This window comes from Rhinopithecus bieti, unplaced genomic scaffold (assembly GCF_001698545.2).
Source record: "Rhinopithecus bieti isolate Rb0 unplaced genomic scaffold, ASM169854v2 scaffold_19969, whole genome shotgun sequence".
Taxonomy (NCBI): domain Eukaryota; kingdom Metazoa; phylum Chordata; class Mammalia; order Primates; family Cercopithecidae; genus Rhinopithecus; species Rhinopithecus bieti.
Window position 1 is genome coordinate 1,537,974 of NW_016810434.1, and position 15,327 is coordinate 1,553,300.

At 47.7% G+C, this 15,327-nt stretch overlaps 1 pseudogene; it reads right to left on the minus strand.

Annotated features, from left to right (window-relative positions):
- LOC108542092 (uncharacterized) overlaps positions 1–15,174 on the minus strand; it is a 31,206-nt pseudogene extending 16,032 nt beyond the window's left edge.
- Between the last annotated feature and the right edge of the window lie 153 nt (positions 15,175–15,327).

Below are 15,327 nucleotides of genomic sequence, written 5' to 3' on the forward strand. Positions count from 1 at the left end.
CAAGAGAGAGTCTTTAGACTGTGTTGGGCCCAAACCTGGGATCCTCAGGGGAGTGACCCATCTGACTCTTGGCAGCAAGAACCTGAATAGTATGAGGCTCCTGGCCTCCAGAAGGAGGGGCCTGGAAGAAAATAGGGAGAAAGCGGCAAAGAATAGAATGTGGGGAGACTTGGAGTTTCTGGGAAAGCAGGCCTGCTCAGCAGAGCTAGCGTGGTCCTGGAAGATGGGGAAGAAGGGAAGGTTCTATTGTATTACTACTGTTTGGAACTAACTTAAACGTTCGTCTCATTAGTCCAATCCTGCAAAAAATACATTGCCCAAGGCCATAGAAGGGGATTTGGGCAATGGGGTTCAGGGCGCCATGGCTGGAATTCCAGCAGAGAATTGTCCTCTGTCCCCCAGTGGCCTCCTGGCAGGGCAGCACAGAAGGCCTGTGGACCTCAGTGTTGGTCAGAAATGAGATTCTGGACAGAAAGGGGCCTGGGAGCCCTGCACCAGGACAAGGAGAGCTTCTCCCCACTTTCACTCCATCCCCACTGCCCAGGCAGGCGCAAGGGCCCTCTCTGAAGCAGGAAGTACTCTTCAGCACATAGAGCCAAGCCCAGCTCCACAGGTGCCAGGTCAGGGCGCGTTCTCCACCAGCAGCTGAGCTGTAGCACACAGGGGCGCCCTCCAGGACTGGAGGTTGGCTGGCAGTGCCACAAAGCTGAGCTCCCCCCGCCACCTCCTGCATAGGAAGGAGCCAATACCTCCCAAACACGGCAGGCACAGATGTCAGGGCCACAGCCAGCATGAGAGGGACAGTGCTGCAATCGCACCCTGCCTCGAAGAGTGAGGGTAGCACTTTACTTGGATGAGATCTGCTTTTGACCGCAGACGTGTGTAGCTGGGCTCTTGCCCCTGTATGTAAATTTTGTAATTTTCTCATTAACTTCTTGCCTCTTCTGATGTGGGGCTGCCTCTTCAGGCCCTGCAGGTCTAAAGAAAAGAGGAAGAGAGGGTATGTTCACTGCTATATTTCTAATACAAAACAGTGCTTGGTGGGTGATTTGAATGAATGAAGTCACAGCCAAGCTGGCCATGGAGGATTCGGTTTACAGGTCGGCTCCCGGCTCCGCTGGGTTAAGCATTGTTCTTGCATTCATTAGAGGGAGGGAAAAGGAGTCTCTGAAAAGACAGCCTCTCTTCCCCCCTCACCAGATCATTACACTTTACTGTGACTTTGTTTAGCATGGAGCTCTAAACTCAGGGGTATTCAATCCCGCCGTCCTTTTTCTAGAAAGTCCAGAGACAAAGGTGACACAATCACGATTGTGCAGCAAGTGAGTGAAGCCCTGGGCTTTCTTGTGGGCATTTGGAGGGTGCAGGGCAGCATGGGCCCCAGCTGCCTGCCGGGATAGGGGCTGGGAAGCTGTGAGCCAGGCGGCCCTGGCCTCACTTGGCTGTAAGGTTTGAGAGGCGGAGACAGCAAGTCACCGTGAGGAAGGTGAAGTGGGGCCCTCCTGTGGAGACCCCTTCATCCTCCACTCCCACCCCCACCCCTAGCCAATGCCTCCTTCTCTACATGAGTGTTCGGGCCAGTCACAGTGATCTTTGAGTGCATCCTGCTGGGTGGACAGGGTCTGCACTGGATGTTGAACTTCCTGTGAGCGATCCTGGATCTTACCTCCTCTGAGTCCCCCACCCTCATCCCACATGCCTGGCCCCAGGCGGGGGCTGTGGAATCAATGAATCAATGAATGAATGCACGCATGGATTGTCGTTGGTGGAGAATGGGGACAATTCACAGACCGGCATTTACAGATGACTGAGCAGGTGGTCACCGTGGCCCTAGGCACATAACCATGTCCCGTTAATGACAAAGCTTCCACCTCACATCACAACATGTGCGGCAGTTCAGAAGATCATGTGGAGCCCATGTTCTTTCAACACAAGAGTCTGTCCCACTGCTTAATGGAAAGATTTCAGACGTGGCTTGTCCATAACTATGTGAATTAGGCCATGAGGCCACAGCAACTGTACCAGGGTATCAGTCAAGCTTAGAGTCTGTCTGGGCCCACATACAGAGGGTGGCCTGAATGTGGCTCTGATAAGGCATGGCATCTTCACTGCAGGTGACGAGTCACCCTGGGGCCCTGGTCAAGAGGAAATTCCTCAACCCCACGAAGTCATAGTAGGAGACCTGAAAATAGCCAACATGATCTGCTGCAAGGAATTCCGCTTGGCCAGGGTGGAGAAGACAGCCAGAAGATAGTGGGAAAAGCAGGGTTTCTGCAGAGAAGCGTCTACCCTCCCTGTACCCCATCCCTCCACGTCAGCTCCACGGCTGCACTTGGGCCACAAGGATGGTTGTCAGAGGAGACACAGCCAGGGTCAAATCTAGTCTCTCTGGTTTGAGACATGCCTGGGTAACATGGTGAAACCACGTCTCCACAAAAATACAAAAATGAGCCAGGTGTGGTGGTGCACCTGTAGTCCTGGTTACTCAGGAGGCTGAGATGAGAGGATTGCTTGAGCCCAGGGGTTGGAGATCATGCTACTGCACTCCAGCCTGGGTGATGGACAGAGGCCCTGTCTCGAAAACAAACAAAAAACAACCGACAGGTGGGCAAAGAAGATAAGCAGTTGGCAAATAAGTACACAAAAAGATGATCAACATAATGGTTGTCAGAGATATGCAAATTACAATCACAATGAGATACCACTACACCCCTGTGAGGACACCTGAAATACATGAGCAAACCTGACCATACTGAGGACTGACAAGAATGTGAAACAACTGGCTCTCTCGCACATTTCCAGGAGGGCCGCAGAAAGGTACAACCACTTTGGAAGATAGCTTGAAAGCTTCTTAAAAAACTAAACAAAACACACCATATGATGCAACCATTTCATTTCTAGATATTTGCCCAAGTAAAATGACTTATGTCCACACAAAAACCTGCATGTGAGTATTTACCACAGCTGTATTCATAATCAACAAAACTGGGAACAACCCAGAGGCCCTTCAAAAGGAGACATAAAAGCAAACCCTGGCACATCCATAGGATGGCATGCTACTCAGCAACAGGAAGGAAGAAACTGATGATTCATAAAACAACAAGGATGAATCTTAAATGCATTTTGCTAAGTGAATGAAGCCAGAAAGAAAAGACAACATATTGTATGACTCCATTTATATGACATCCTGCAAAAGATAAAACCAGTGGACTAAAAAGAAAATCAGTGGTTGCCAGAGTCGGGAGAAGGGGCTGATTACAAAGGAGCCTGGCGAGGGAAGTTTGAGGGTGATGGAGCTGTTCTGTTTGATGCGGTGGGGGTTGGATGCATGACTGTAAGTACGTGCTAAAACCTACAGGACTATATGCCACTAAGAGTGAATTTTACACTATGCAAACTAAAAAAAAAAAAACTACAGTGTGGGGGTGGGGGAGCCAAAATGGAATGCAGATGTGACCAGTGAATCACGCTTTATCACCAGTGAGTAACACCGAAGGAGGTGAGGAACGAGGAGGCAACCTCAGTAACATTGGAAAAGAGTGTTTTGTTTGGCAACTGTAAGGCTAAGTAAAAAAGGACTGTTCACAAACATTGCCTTCTAGTTGGTAAATTTGTTTCTCACAGGGGTACAAATTAGCATTCTGAAACTACTGTACATGTATGCTAGGGTTGAACAAATAAGTAAAACTATCGTAGATATTGGAAGCCAGATGTCTCATTTCAGAGAAAGAACCTACAAATAATCAAAAGGAAAATGCTATAATGAACCCTGTGATGTTGGATTGGAGAATGAATTCTGTACACACACACACACACACACAGAGAGAGAGAGAGAGAGAGAGAGACAGAAATAAATGTAAACACATGTGTATATGTGGGTTAGTGTACAAACATGTGTTTCCTAACTCTGTCCGCTATGAGGTCCTAGAAGCAATTGCAATGAGCACATGTAGCACACAGGACTTGGCTTCTAAATTTAATTCTCCAGTAAAAGGAACCGGGGCTCCTTGAAGAAGTGGTTGACTTCAGGGTTGAGGCAGAAAAAATATAATGCTGAAAAAAAAAATAGGAGTGCATATAAAAATAACACAGGAGACAGGAGGGCCTTGAGACCCTCCTGCAGAGGAAAATGGGGTAGAGGTACTCACCCAATTCCTCCTGCTAAGTATAACAAAAAACCCCGGACATGGTATGTAAACCTCCCAAAGTGCTGGGATTAGAGGCGTGAGCCACTGCGCCTGGCCTCTTTCATGAGTATTGAAAGGACTGTTATTTTAAAATATAGGTGATATTATTACCCAGGTATGGTGAGGCCAGGAAATCAGGAGATGACAGCCACTAAAAAGAGTATGACTCACGGTTCTTAAGAGGATGGCGTGCCATACGGGGCCACACAGGGAAGCACCTGGGCTAGGCAGGAGGTAGAGGAAGTGAGGGGGAAGCATGGCAGGAATCTTTATCGATATATTTATTTAGAGACAGGGTCTCACTTGGTTGCCCAGGCTGGAGTGCGGTGGTACAATCACAGCTCCCTGCAGCCTCAAACTCCTGGGCTCAAGTGATCCTCCCACCTCTGCCTCCTGGGTAACATAAGAGGATTCTGAAATGTGGAGAGAAGGTGGCAGACTGGCCAGGGACCTCTGGATGACGTGGTGGTAAGTCTCATGGTTTTCTTTTTGCCTCATATATCTCAGACTTGGAGATAAAGAGCCCTCCAACCCAGAAACCCTAACTGGCACAGTCAAAAAACAAAACAAAACAAAACAAAACAAAAAACAAAACAAAAAACCCTAGCCAAAGGATCAGGAAAGGGGCAGACTAACAAGACAAACTTGTTTTCTTTTTTCTTCTTTCTTTCTTTCCCTTCCTTCCTTCCTTCCTTCCTTCCTTCCTTCCATCCTTTCTCTCTTTCTTTCTTTCTTCTTTCTTTCTCTTTCCTTCTTTCTTTCTTCTTCTTTTTTTTTGATGGAGTCTCACTCTGTCGCCCAGGCTAGAGTGCAATGGCACAGTCTCAGCTCACTGTAACCTCTGCCTCCCGGGTTCAAGTCCCGAGTAGCTGGGACTACAGGTGTCCACCACCACACCCAGCTAACTTTTGTATTTTTAGTAGAGATGGGGTTTCACTACATTGGCCAGGCTGGTCTTGAACTCCTGACCTCGTGATCTGCCCTGCGTTGGCCTCCCAAAGTCCTGGGATTATGGCCATGAGCCACCATGCCCAGCCTGTTTTCTATTTTTCTTATTTATTTATTTTACTTGTATTTTAAGTTCAGTGGTACATGCAAAGAACGTGCAGGTTTATTACATAGGTAAATGTTTGTCGTGGGGGTTTGTTGTACATATTATTTCATCACCCAGGTATTAAGTCTAGTGTCCATTGGTTATTTTTCCCGATCCTCTCCCTCCTCCCACCCTCCACCCTCCAAACACACACATGCAGTGTGTGGTGTTCCCCTCTGTGTATCCATGTGTTCTCATCATTTAACTCTCATGTATAAGTGAGAACATGCAATATCTGGTTTAAGATGGAAAAATTTTTGACAGTAACCCCCTACTCCAGCCAAACATCACAGAAGAAAAATGTGGTTCCATCTCCAGCCCTGTAGCAAAGGCCAAGGGGCCTTTAGACTAGCACTCTTGCAAGGCTGTAATAAGGCACCCCAACACTCTCTCTGAGTGGTGTTAGAGAAGGTCTAGTGAGGGCTGGGACTTTCATTCCCACTCATCCATAAAGAGATGCCTCACTTTCTTCCCCTTCCCCACACTGGGATGATGCCAGAGGATGCCTACTGGAAAATCATGACTTTCACGTTCTCTGTGACAATGATGCCACCATCACCTCAGTAGCAGTGAAGACTACATGGGAGATAGAACTCCCACCCCACAACTGGAGGCCAAGTGAGGAACCCGGACTTCTATCTCCACCTGGTGGTAACAAGGTATTGCCCCTGACTGCCACTGATAGAGTGGTATCAGAGAAAGCCAACTAAAACAAATGATTTAAAAAACGTTCAGGTTTCAATAAAAAATTTATCATTATACTGAGAGCCATGAAGATCTCAGATGAATGAAAAAAGACATTCAATAGATGCCAACACCAAGATGAAAGAGATGTTAGAATAATCTGACAAAGATTTTAAAGCAGCCATGGTAAAAATGCTTCAGTAAGCAATTACAAACACAGTTGAAACAAATTTAAAAATGGCAAGCCTCAGCAAAGAAATAAAGCTATGAAAAAGAGCCAAATGGAAAAGATTCAAACTGAAAAAGAGAATAACTGAAATTAAAAAAACTCAGTGGATGAGCTCAACAGTAGAATGGAAGTGGCAGAGGAAAGAATCAGTGAACTCAGTGGTAGAACCTATCTGAATAATGGAGACAAAATGGACTAAAGAAACAAAAAATGCAGAGCCTTGAGGACCTGTGGGACTATATGGAAGTTCTAACACTTTTGTTGTTGGAATTCTAGAAAAAAAAGAGCAAGAGGATGGGGCTGAAAAAATTACTCAAAGAAATAATGGCCAAAAACTGCTCAGGGTTAGCAAAAGACAAGTCTATAGAATCAAGAAGATGACAAAATCCTTGTCATAGACAGAATGTGTGTTCCCCAAACTTCATGTGTTGAAACCCTGCCTCCTAACGTGATGGTGTTAGGTGGTAGGGCTTTGGGGAGCTAGTTAAGATTAGATGAGGTCATGAGGGTAGCACCACTATGAATGGGATTAGTGTCCTTACAAGTGTTCCACCATAGCTTGCTTTTTCTCTCTGAGAAACATGTGAAGACATAGTGAGGAGACTGCTGTCTACGAGCCAGGAAGCAGGCCCTCAGTAGACACTGAATCTGCTGGTGCCTTGGTCTTGGACTTCTCAGCTTCTGTTACTGTGAGAAACAAATTGTTGTTTAAGCCACCCAGTATGTGGTATCTTGCTATAACATCCTGAGCTACTAAGACAATCTCAGATTGAAAAAAAAAAAAACAATGCCAATTATAATTAAATTTCTGAAAACTAAAGACAAAAAAAATCTTGAAAGCAGTCAGGGAAAAATGAGACCTTAACTATAGAGGAGAAACAATTTGAATGACAGTAGAATTACCATCAGAAACTATAGCAGCCAGAAGTGGCACAATATATTTTAAGTGCTACAAGAAAAGAACTGTCAACCCATAATTCTATACCCAGTGAAAATATCTTCAGGAATAAAGGGGAAATCAAAACATTTCCAGATGAAGAAAAACTAAGAGAATTTGTCATCAACACATCTACCCTGAAAGAATGGCTAAAGGAATTTCTCTAAACAGAAAGAAAATGATAAAGTAAGGAATCTTGAAACATCAGGAAGGAAGAACATAGTAAACAAAAACATGAATAAATATAATGAGCTTTCTTTCTCCTCTTGTGTTTTCTAAATTATGCTTGATGATGGAAGCAAAACTATAACATTGTCTGGTATGGTTCTAAATGTATTTACAGGAAAAATTTAAGACATTTACAAACAGGATGTAAAGGTAAGTAAGGTCTCTATACTTCACTCAAACTGATAAAATGATGATACAAATAGGTGGTGATAAGTTATATATATAAAATGTAATACCTACAGGAACTACTAAAATTGCTATACAAAAAGATATATACTCAAAAACACTACAAATCAAAATGGAATTCTAAAAAATGTTCCAGTGACCCAGGAACATTTTTTTCATCCCAGGAATGATGGTAATAGAAAACAGACATCTGAGAAACAGAGTATTAACAGAGAACAAAAATAAAATGATAGAATTAAGTCCAAAATATTATTACATTAAACATGAAAGGTCTAAATACAGCCATTAAAAAGACAGAGATTGGTAGAGTGCATTATAAAACACAACTCAGTTGTGTGTTATAAGCAAGACACAGGTAAGTTAAAAGTAAAAGAATGCAAAAGGATAAATCATGAAAGCATTTATCATAGGAAAGTAGGAGTGGCTATATTAGTATCAGATAAAGTATTTCAGAGCAAAGAATATTTCCAGACACAGAGAGGGATATTACATAATGATAAAAAGTTCAATCCACCAAAACCACATAGCAATCTTAAACATGCATAGCACCTGTAATCCCAGCACTTTGGGAGGCCAAGGCGGGTGGATCACGAGGTCAGGAGATCAAGACCATCCTGGCCAACACAGTGAAACCCCGTCTCTACTAAAAAAAAAAAAAAAAAAAATACAAAAAATTAGCCAGGCATGGTGGCAGGCACCTGTAGTCCCAGCTACTTGGGAGGTTGAGTCAGGAGAATGGTGTGAACCCAGGAGGCGGAGCTTGCAGTGAGTGGAGATTGCGGCACTGCACTCCAGCCTGGGCAACAGAGCAAGACTCTTGTCTAAAAAAAAAAATGCATAGCAATGGAGCTGCAAAATAAGTGAAACAAAAACAACTGAAAGAAGAAAAAGACAAATCTACAATTATAGTTGGAGATTTCAACACTCCCTCATGAAACAATGGATAGAACAACTAAACAGAAAATCAGCAAGAATAACTCAACAACACTATCAACCAATAGGATCCAATTGACATTTATAAAACACACCACCTAAAGGCAGCAAAATACATATTATTTTTTAATGCTCAAGGAATATATGTCAAGATAGATTATACCCTGGACCATAAACCTCAACAAATTTAAAATAATTCAAATCCTACAGAATGTTTCCTCCAGTGGCAATGGAATCAAACTAGAAAGCAATAAAGAATTCATGACAACATCTCAAGGGGAAGGAAAAGTGCTGGCTCCCCACTGGGCCTTCTCTGACACCACCCAGTGGGATATTGAGGCTCCTGCATATAGCTTGGGTAGAAATCTAGGCTCCCATTCAGCTATTGATGATGGGTTTAGAGTGGGGCCCTATTTTTTCTTTGTTGTTTGACTAGAGTGGAGTGGTTATTGACTAAAAGTTTTCTGCCTTGCTAGGCTTCTCCTTTGTTTTCCCTTTGGGGCATATGTTAGGGTGTTCTTGCGTTGCTCTAAAGGAATACCTGCAGCTGGATAATTTATAAAGAAAAGAGGTTTAATCAGCTCACAGTTCCGAAGGCTGTGTAGGAAGCATGGCACCGACATCTGCTCACTCCTGAGGAGGCCTCAGGAAGCTTCCAATGATGGCGGAAGGCAAACAGGGAGCCAGCATGTCACATGGTGGGAGTAGGAGCAACAGAGAGTGAGGTGACACACACCTTTAAACAACCAGATCTCGTGAGAATTCACTCACTATCATGAAGACAGCACCAAGGGGATGGTGTCATAGCATTCATGAGATAAATTCGGCCTCCATGACCCAGTCACCTTTTTCCATCAGGCCCCACCTCCAACATTGGAGATTGCAGTTCCACATGAGATTTGGCAAGGACGCAGATCCAAACCATATCAGGGCTTTTTTCTTTTTTCCACCTGTGTTCTTTGGTGTTTCTGGGTTGCTGACTTGTTTAGCTCCTAGTCTGGAATTTACGGGGCAAACTAAAGCCCAGGCAACTCACCATCATCTTGTTTCTTGGGTTCTGTGGTCCCAAAGCCAGGGCACCTTCTTCTTTTCACTTTTCAGAAGTGAAAGTCTTGGTCTGCTGTATTTTTAGCAGTTCTCTAAGCAACACTGAGTTCACTGAAATTCGAGGACTATTGAATTTGCATCTGAGTCCCATGTTCCCTGGGTCAAGGCCTGAGTCTCCTGTATTTACAACACATGCCCTGAGCAGAGCACAGGCGGTCCTGGTCAGTCCTCACAAAGGTCTCCCAAGCAGCCTCGCCCATGCTCAGTGCTGCACGCATTCAGCAGCTGACTTGCCCACTCCTCGGTCCCTTCCTGATGAGCTTCCCCTTGTTTCCTCAAGCAAAAGCTCAGACTGTTCCCTGAGGCCTCCAGAAGGTGCTTGAAAGCTCTGCATCAAATGCACTGCAGAGAAACCCCTTTCTACTTCTCCCCAAAAAGCCAGCCCCCATCCCTCAGCCAGGGCTAACTCCTGGGCCCCAGCCTTTAGCCCAGCACCCCTCCTGTCTTCTGTGTCCTTTTGGTGCCTGTCCACCACCCACCTTTCCTGATAGAGGGAGGATGGGCCAATCAGGGGAAGGCACAGCACTGCCCAGGCTCAGCCATTCAGCAAGCTCTGTGGAGGGAAGTGACTGCTCCATGGGTCTTCTCTGTCCCAGGCTTTTAGTGAGTACAGCCTCACTGAATCCTCTCAACTCTTCAAAGATAGGACTCAATAGTGCTGATTAACAGAGGAGGAAATGGGGGCTCAGGAAGGTTCAGTCACCTGCAAAGGTCACATAGCTGGTGAGTGGCAGGGCTGGGACCAGTAGCCAAGTGGCCTGACTCGAGCCCAGGCTCTTCCACATACGAAACGTCCCAGATGTGCTCTTCCCTTAGAGACCCCAAGCCTCACTGAGGTCTGAGTGTCAGTCTAGAGACCATTATCAGACCCCCAGGCACAGCAGGCACAGGCCCCGATCTGACCTAAGCCCTCTTGGTGGTAACCCTCATTCTGGCCCATTTGGGCAGCAGATGAGTACCCAGCAACTTGAAACAGAGAAGCTAGAAGCCGGCTGACGTCAGATTTTCTGAGGGGCTTATGGGTTTCTATTTTCCCCTCGTTTGAAAAGCCAAGGTGGGTTTACAGTTAGAACCACCCTTTCCTCTACAATGCCATTAAGCTGCTTCAGGGAAAAATGGCTTTACTGGCCCTTAGATACCATTTCTGAGAAACAATGGTAGGAGATAATGTAGGTTCAGCAGACCTCCTGTCTCTGGTGCCTGGCTGGCTTTGGATGTGGGCCGAGAACTGGTGTGTCGTCGGTTTCCAGACCAAGCTGGTCCCCGCTGCTCTGGGTGAAGGCTTTAGCTAGGTGGGATTCTTGGGACTTGATTTAGTACATACTGAGTTGTTTGGGTCTTCAGAGAAAAATAAATAAATAAAAAAGAGAGAGAAAAAGAAATATTTCCAGGATTTCAGTTACAGTCCTCATGTTAACGATACTAATGATAATGACAAACCAACTTTCACTGAGGCCCACAGTGTGCCAGGCCACTCTGGTGTCTGTCTGCCGGTCCTGTGAAGTAAGCACTGTTATTGCCCCACCCGTTTTACAGATGTAAAAGTGAAGGTCAAGAGCAACTTCAAAGTAGCCCTGTTTTCATTAAATGCTTCCAAAAACCAGATTCTTGTTTTAGTGTGAACTGTGTGCTCAGGAGAGCAAATGGCACAGACATAGGTGTGGCTAGGAATGCAACAATGAATATGTGTTGAATAAGGGAAGGAGTGAACTTGTTTCTTCTTTGTGATGAGCTTACATCTTTGATGTCATTTAGTTCAACTTTCCACTCAGTGTGAAAATCCTTTCTGTAACACCCCTGGTGGGTGATCATTCACCTTGAATGCCTCCAGGGACGGGGAGCTCATTACCTCCCGAGGCAGCCCTTTCTACCCTTGGGCAGCTTTAATCTTCAGGAAGGACAAAGGTTTATTCTTCTGAGCTGAGCTCTGCCTCTCCACGCTGGGTGATGATTGGTTCTCATTCTGCTCTTTGCTGTGGTCAAGCTTCTCTCACTGCTGTAGATTGGCCCTCAAAATCAAAAGAGGACTGCTCCTTCTCCTCCAGATTTTCCCTTTTGGGGACTTGAGTGAAGGCTGGCCAGAGAGGTGAGAGTCTGAGACCTGGACACAGAGTGGATATTTGAAGGAAGGGGCTGTGTGTGTTCCGCCTAAAGAAGCTAAACTGTCACAGAGGTGAGGGCGTATGATTGGAGCCCTCAGCTCTTTTTAAGGCATTGCAGATGCTAACGAACAAATAGCAACAGCAATAATAATAAAAAGTCATTTACTGTGGTACTGGGTGCTGGGCTGAAAGCTTTCCTCGTATCATCTCATTTGAACCCCTCAGCAACCCTCTGGGGTGACTGTCAAACTCCCCACCTTACAGACAAAGGAACTGAACCGCTGGAAGCTCGATGCCCCCGGCTGGGATGCAGACCCCAGGGCGTCTGACTGGAGCTGCCCTTGTGCCCCCTACACCCCTGCTCTATGGCTGACAGGTAGAAGCTGCAGGAAGACCGGCAAGTGTCTGCTTAACTGAAGCTCTTTCTAGAATGATAAACGGTGGGCAGGGAGAACCAGCTGCCTGGCAAGGAGGCGAGTGCCCAGGTGACAGCGCAGTTGGGAAGGACCTGTGGTGTGGATGGCCTTTGGGGCACATGAATCCAGTTGAATCTGATGAAAATTGAATTGCTGAGGTAGCCTTCACGAGAAGAAAAGGAGGCTGAGGAGTGGTGTGTGTGGCTGGGGGTTGGGGTGGGGGTGGTGTTTGCCACAAATCTCTGGGCCAGGTGTGTTTCAGCTGCAGCTGAAAACTCCTTCTCCTTTGGTGCCTGCATCTTTAGGTGTCCCCTAGATGCTGGGATTCCCCCAAATGGCAGTCCTCAGGGGGCAGTCTTGGCCTTGTTTCCAGGAGCCAGTTGTCAGAAGCCAGGAAGGGGAGAAGGGTCGATGGGCATTTGGGGTAATGGGTCATTTGCTTGGGGACGTCCAGGCCTCCCATCTATGTCTGCTCATACCCCAGTCCCCTGCCTGGAAGGACTCCTCACCCCTCTTTCCAACCAGGGTGCCCCTTGGAGCCCCCTGTCCGTCCTTACTGCAGGAAACCCCCTGGGAGGCAGCTTGTGTGGGCGCCTGGAGACGAAAAGGAAGTGTCAGGGTGCATCGTCGGTGAGGCCTTCCCCAGCTCACAGGGAGTGGCCAGCCTGGTCCTGCCATTGGCAGGGCCCTGACAGCTCCCTGGGAACGATGTGTCTGTGGTGGCAGTAGCGAGCAGGAAGGGAATCCCAGAGCATGCAGGACCGAGTCCCTTCCCCGCCAGCTGCCCGGGTCGGCCACCACCCAGACCTCCCGTGCATCCACGGACACTCAGTGGTGGACACTGGGTCTTTCTGGGTTTAAGTTTTTCCTCTCTGTGGCAGGGACCGCAGTGCCCAGCTTGTAGAATTCAGGAGGTGATGAACCTGGCACACAGTTTTGCTCTGTAAATCAGAGTTGATTACCGCCCTAGAGAGCATGGCTAAGGGCATCTATACTGGGTTCATTCAAATCCTGACTCTATCCCTTCCTAACCAGGGGCATCTAAGTGCTCTGTGCCTCAGTTGCTTTATCTGTATAATGGAGATAAAACATTTATTAGCACATGGCCTGGCTCATAGTATGTTTGCAATAAATAGTTACTATGGTCATTGTGATTCCCATGATGTTGGCCCCCAACAACACTGCAGCTTCAGTTGGAGGCTTGGGAAGCTTAATGGGAAAAGGGAAAGAGCAGGGAAAGGGGACATGAAAGCAGTGTGGGGGACTCAAACGCCGCAAATATTCATGGAGCCACTGATGTTTAGCAGGCACTTTTATAAACATGTGATTTAATCTTTCCCAAAGCCTGTGCAACGGGCATCCTTTTGTCTCCATTTTCTATTATATATGGTGAGATGAGCCTCAGGGAAGGCAAGTAACTCACCCAGGGTCACACAGCCCATCACAGCTCAGTCAGGGCCGCAGGAAGGACAATCCCGTGGCTTGGAGTGTTGGGAAGTTTGCCTTCATTCAGTCCTGCGAAGCCTCAGAGGAAAGGCTGAGCTTGGTGCTGTCACCCTGTCTCCCTCCAGGTCATAGTGTGGCTGGGGCTTTTGGGCCTTCAGTTTTCTTCCTGCCGAGTGGGTTCAGAAAGAACAGGCTCTGAGTCACTGGAGTCCTGGCTGGCGATGGGGCTTGGACATGTGGATGGTCCATTGCTGCCCTCCAGGGATGAGGCTGGTCTCAGGACAGTGCCCTGGCTCCTGTCAAGGTGGCTCTGTGGTTGGTCAGGGCCTACTCTGTCTGGCCACAGCTATGGGCTTTTTTCCACGCAGCCTTCTTTGAGCTCTCCCTGGACTTTGGGAGCAGCATGAGATTTTTCCACGCTTCCGGCTCTGTCGCCAACAAGCTGAACAGTGACTTGGCGTCAGGTTGGCAAAGAGAATAGGTGCCTTACTGGGAATGGGCAGTGGCGGGGAGTCAGGGAGAGGGAGGTTAGAGGGTGGACAGGACTTCCTGGCAGCGGCAAGAACAGCCCCAGCTCCTGCCTTCCTGGAACCCTTCTGCCGTGAAGCCCCCCAGGCTGAGGAGGCCTCATGGGGGCCATTTCGCAGACCAAGAGGCTGAGTCACTTGCCCAAGGTTGGGCCTCTGGTGAGTGAGAGGCTGCAATTGGACTGGTCAGGGTGACCCGGGGCACACGTTCTCACCACCTCACCACAGTGCTCTCTTCCCACAGCAGCACCCTGCCCAGAGGATGGTGGCTGGGCCAGGCGCTGCCCCTACTGCCTCACAGGCCTCTCAGAAGTCAGAGATGGGCAGAGGTTTAGGTAGTCCCTCCTCCATCCTGCCCTCATGGATGGATGCCTGTGCCCTCCCTAGATTTTCTCACGGTCCAAAGGGGAAGGGCTAGCCCCTGGAGAGTATCTTATCTCTTGTTTGATGGATGGCCCAGAGAGGGTGAGTGGCTTGTCTGAGGTCACAGAGCAAACTGGAGTCAGGGCCACCCAAATACAGGAGTCCTGACTCCCAGGCACTTATGCACTCCCGGGGCGGGGCTTGCACTGTCTTCCTTGCTTCCCAGGAAGATACCTTGTGGGTAGATGTGGGAGGGAACAGGCCAACCTTGACCAGTCCCATCCACTCAGCTGTTAAATATTCTGGGAATCCATAAAACTGACAGCCCACTGGTGGGGATGGTCGTGGCTCCCAAGTGTTCCCTGCTACCCAGCAGGGGTACATGGGGAAGCCTCCAGTGCAGAAATCGTGCTCTGCCAATTCCTGTGTCTCCAGCTATTCCCCATCTGAAGAGTGAGGTGGTTAGACCAGGTCCCTGGTTTTCTTCCAGCCACCCCCTGCTGGAATGCCAGGAGCTCTCTTCTGTGCGGGGGGAAGCTGCCGCTGGCCTCAGCTTCCCCATCTGTGAGATCGGGCTCCGTGCCCGTCTTGTTGGACTCATCAAGAGACCCATGGGGAGGAAAGGGCTTGCAAGGAGAGCAGCTAAGGAAAGCCGGAATTGTCCAAGCCCTCTGTCCCTCCCTGTATCAGCAGCAGGCGACCTGCCCACCAGCTGGGGCCTCCCATTCCGTTCCATTCCCTTTAAGTAAGCTCTCTCCCTGTGCAAGGGAGCAACCAATCTCAAAGGCCCGGCCCACAAAGGGGCCCCCGACATGGCTGGGAACAATGCGGCCTGTTTACCTGACAGATTGTCCGCTTTCTTTTCATCTCGTAGGAAAAGAACTCCTGT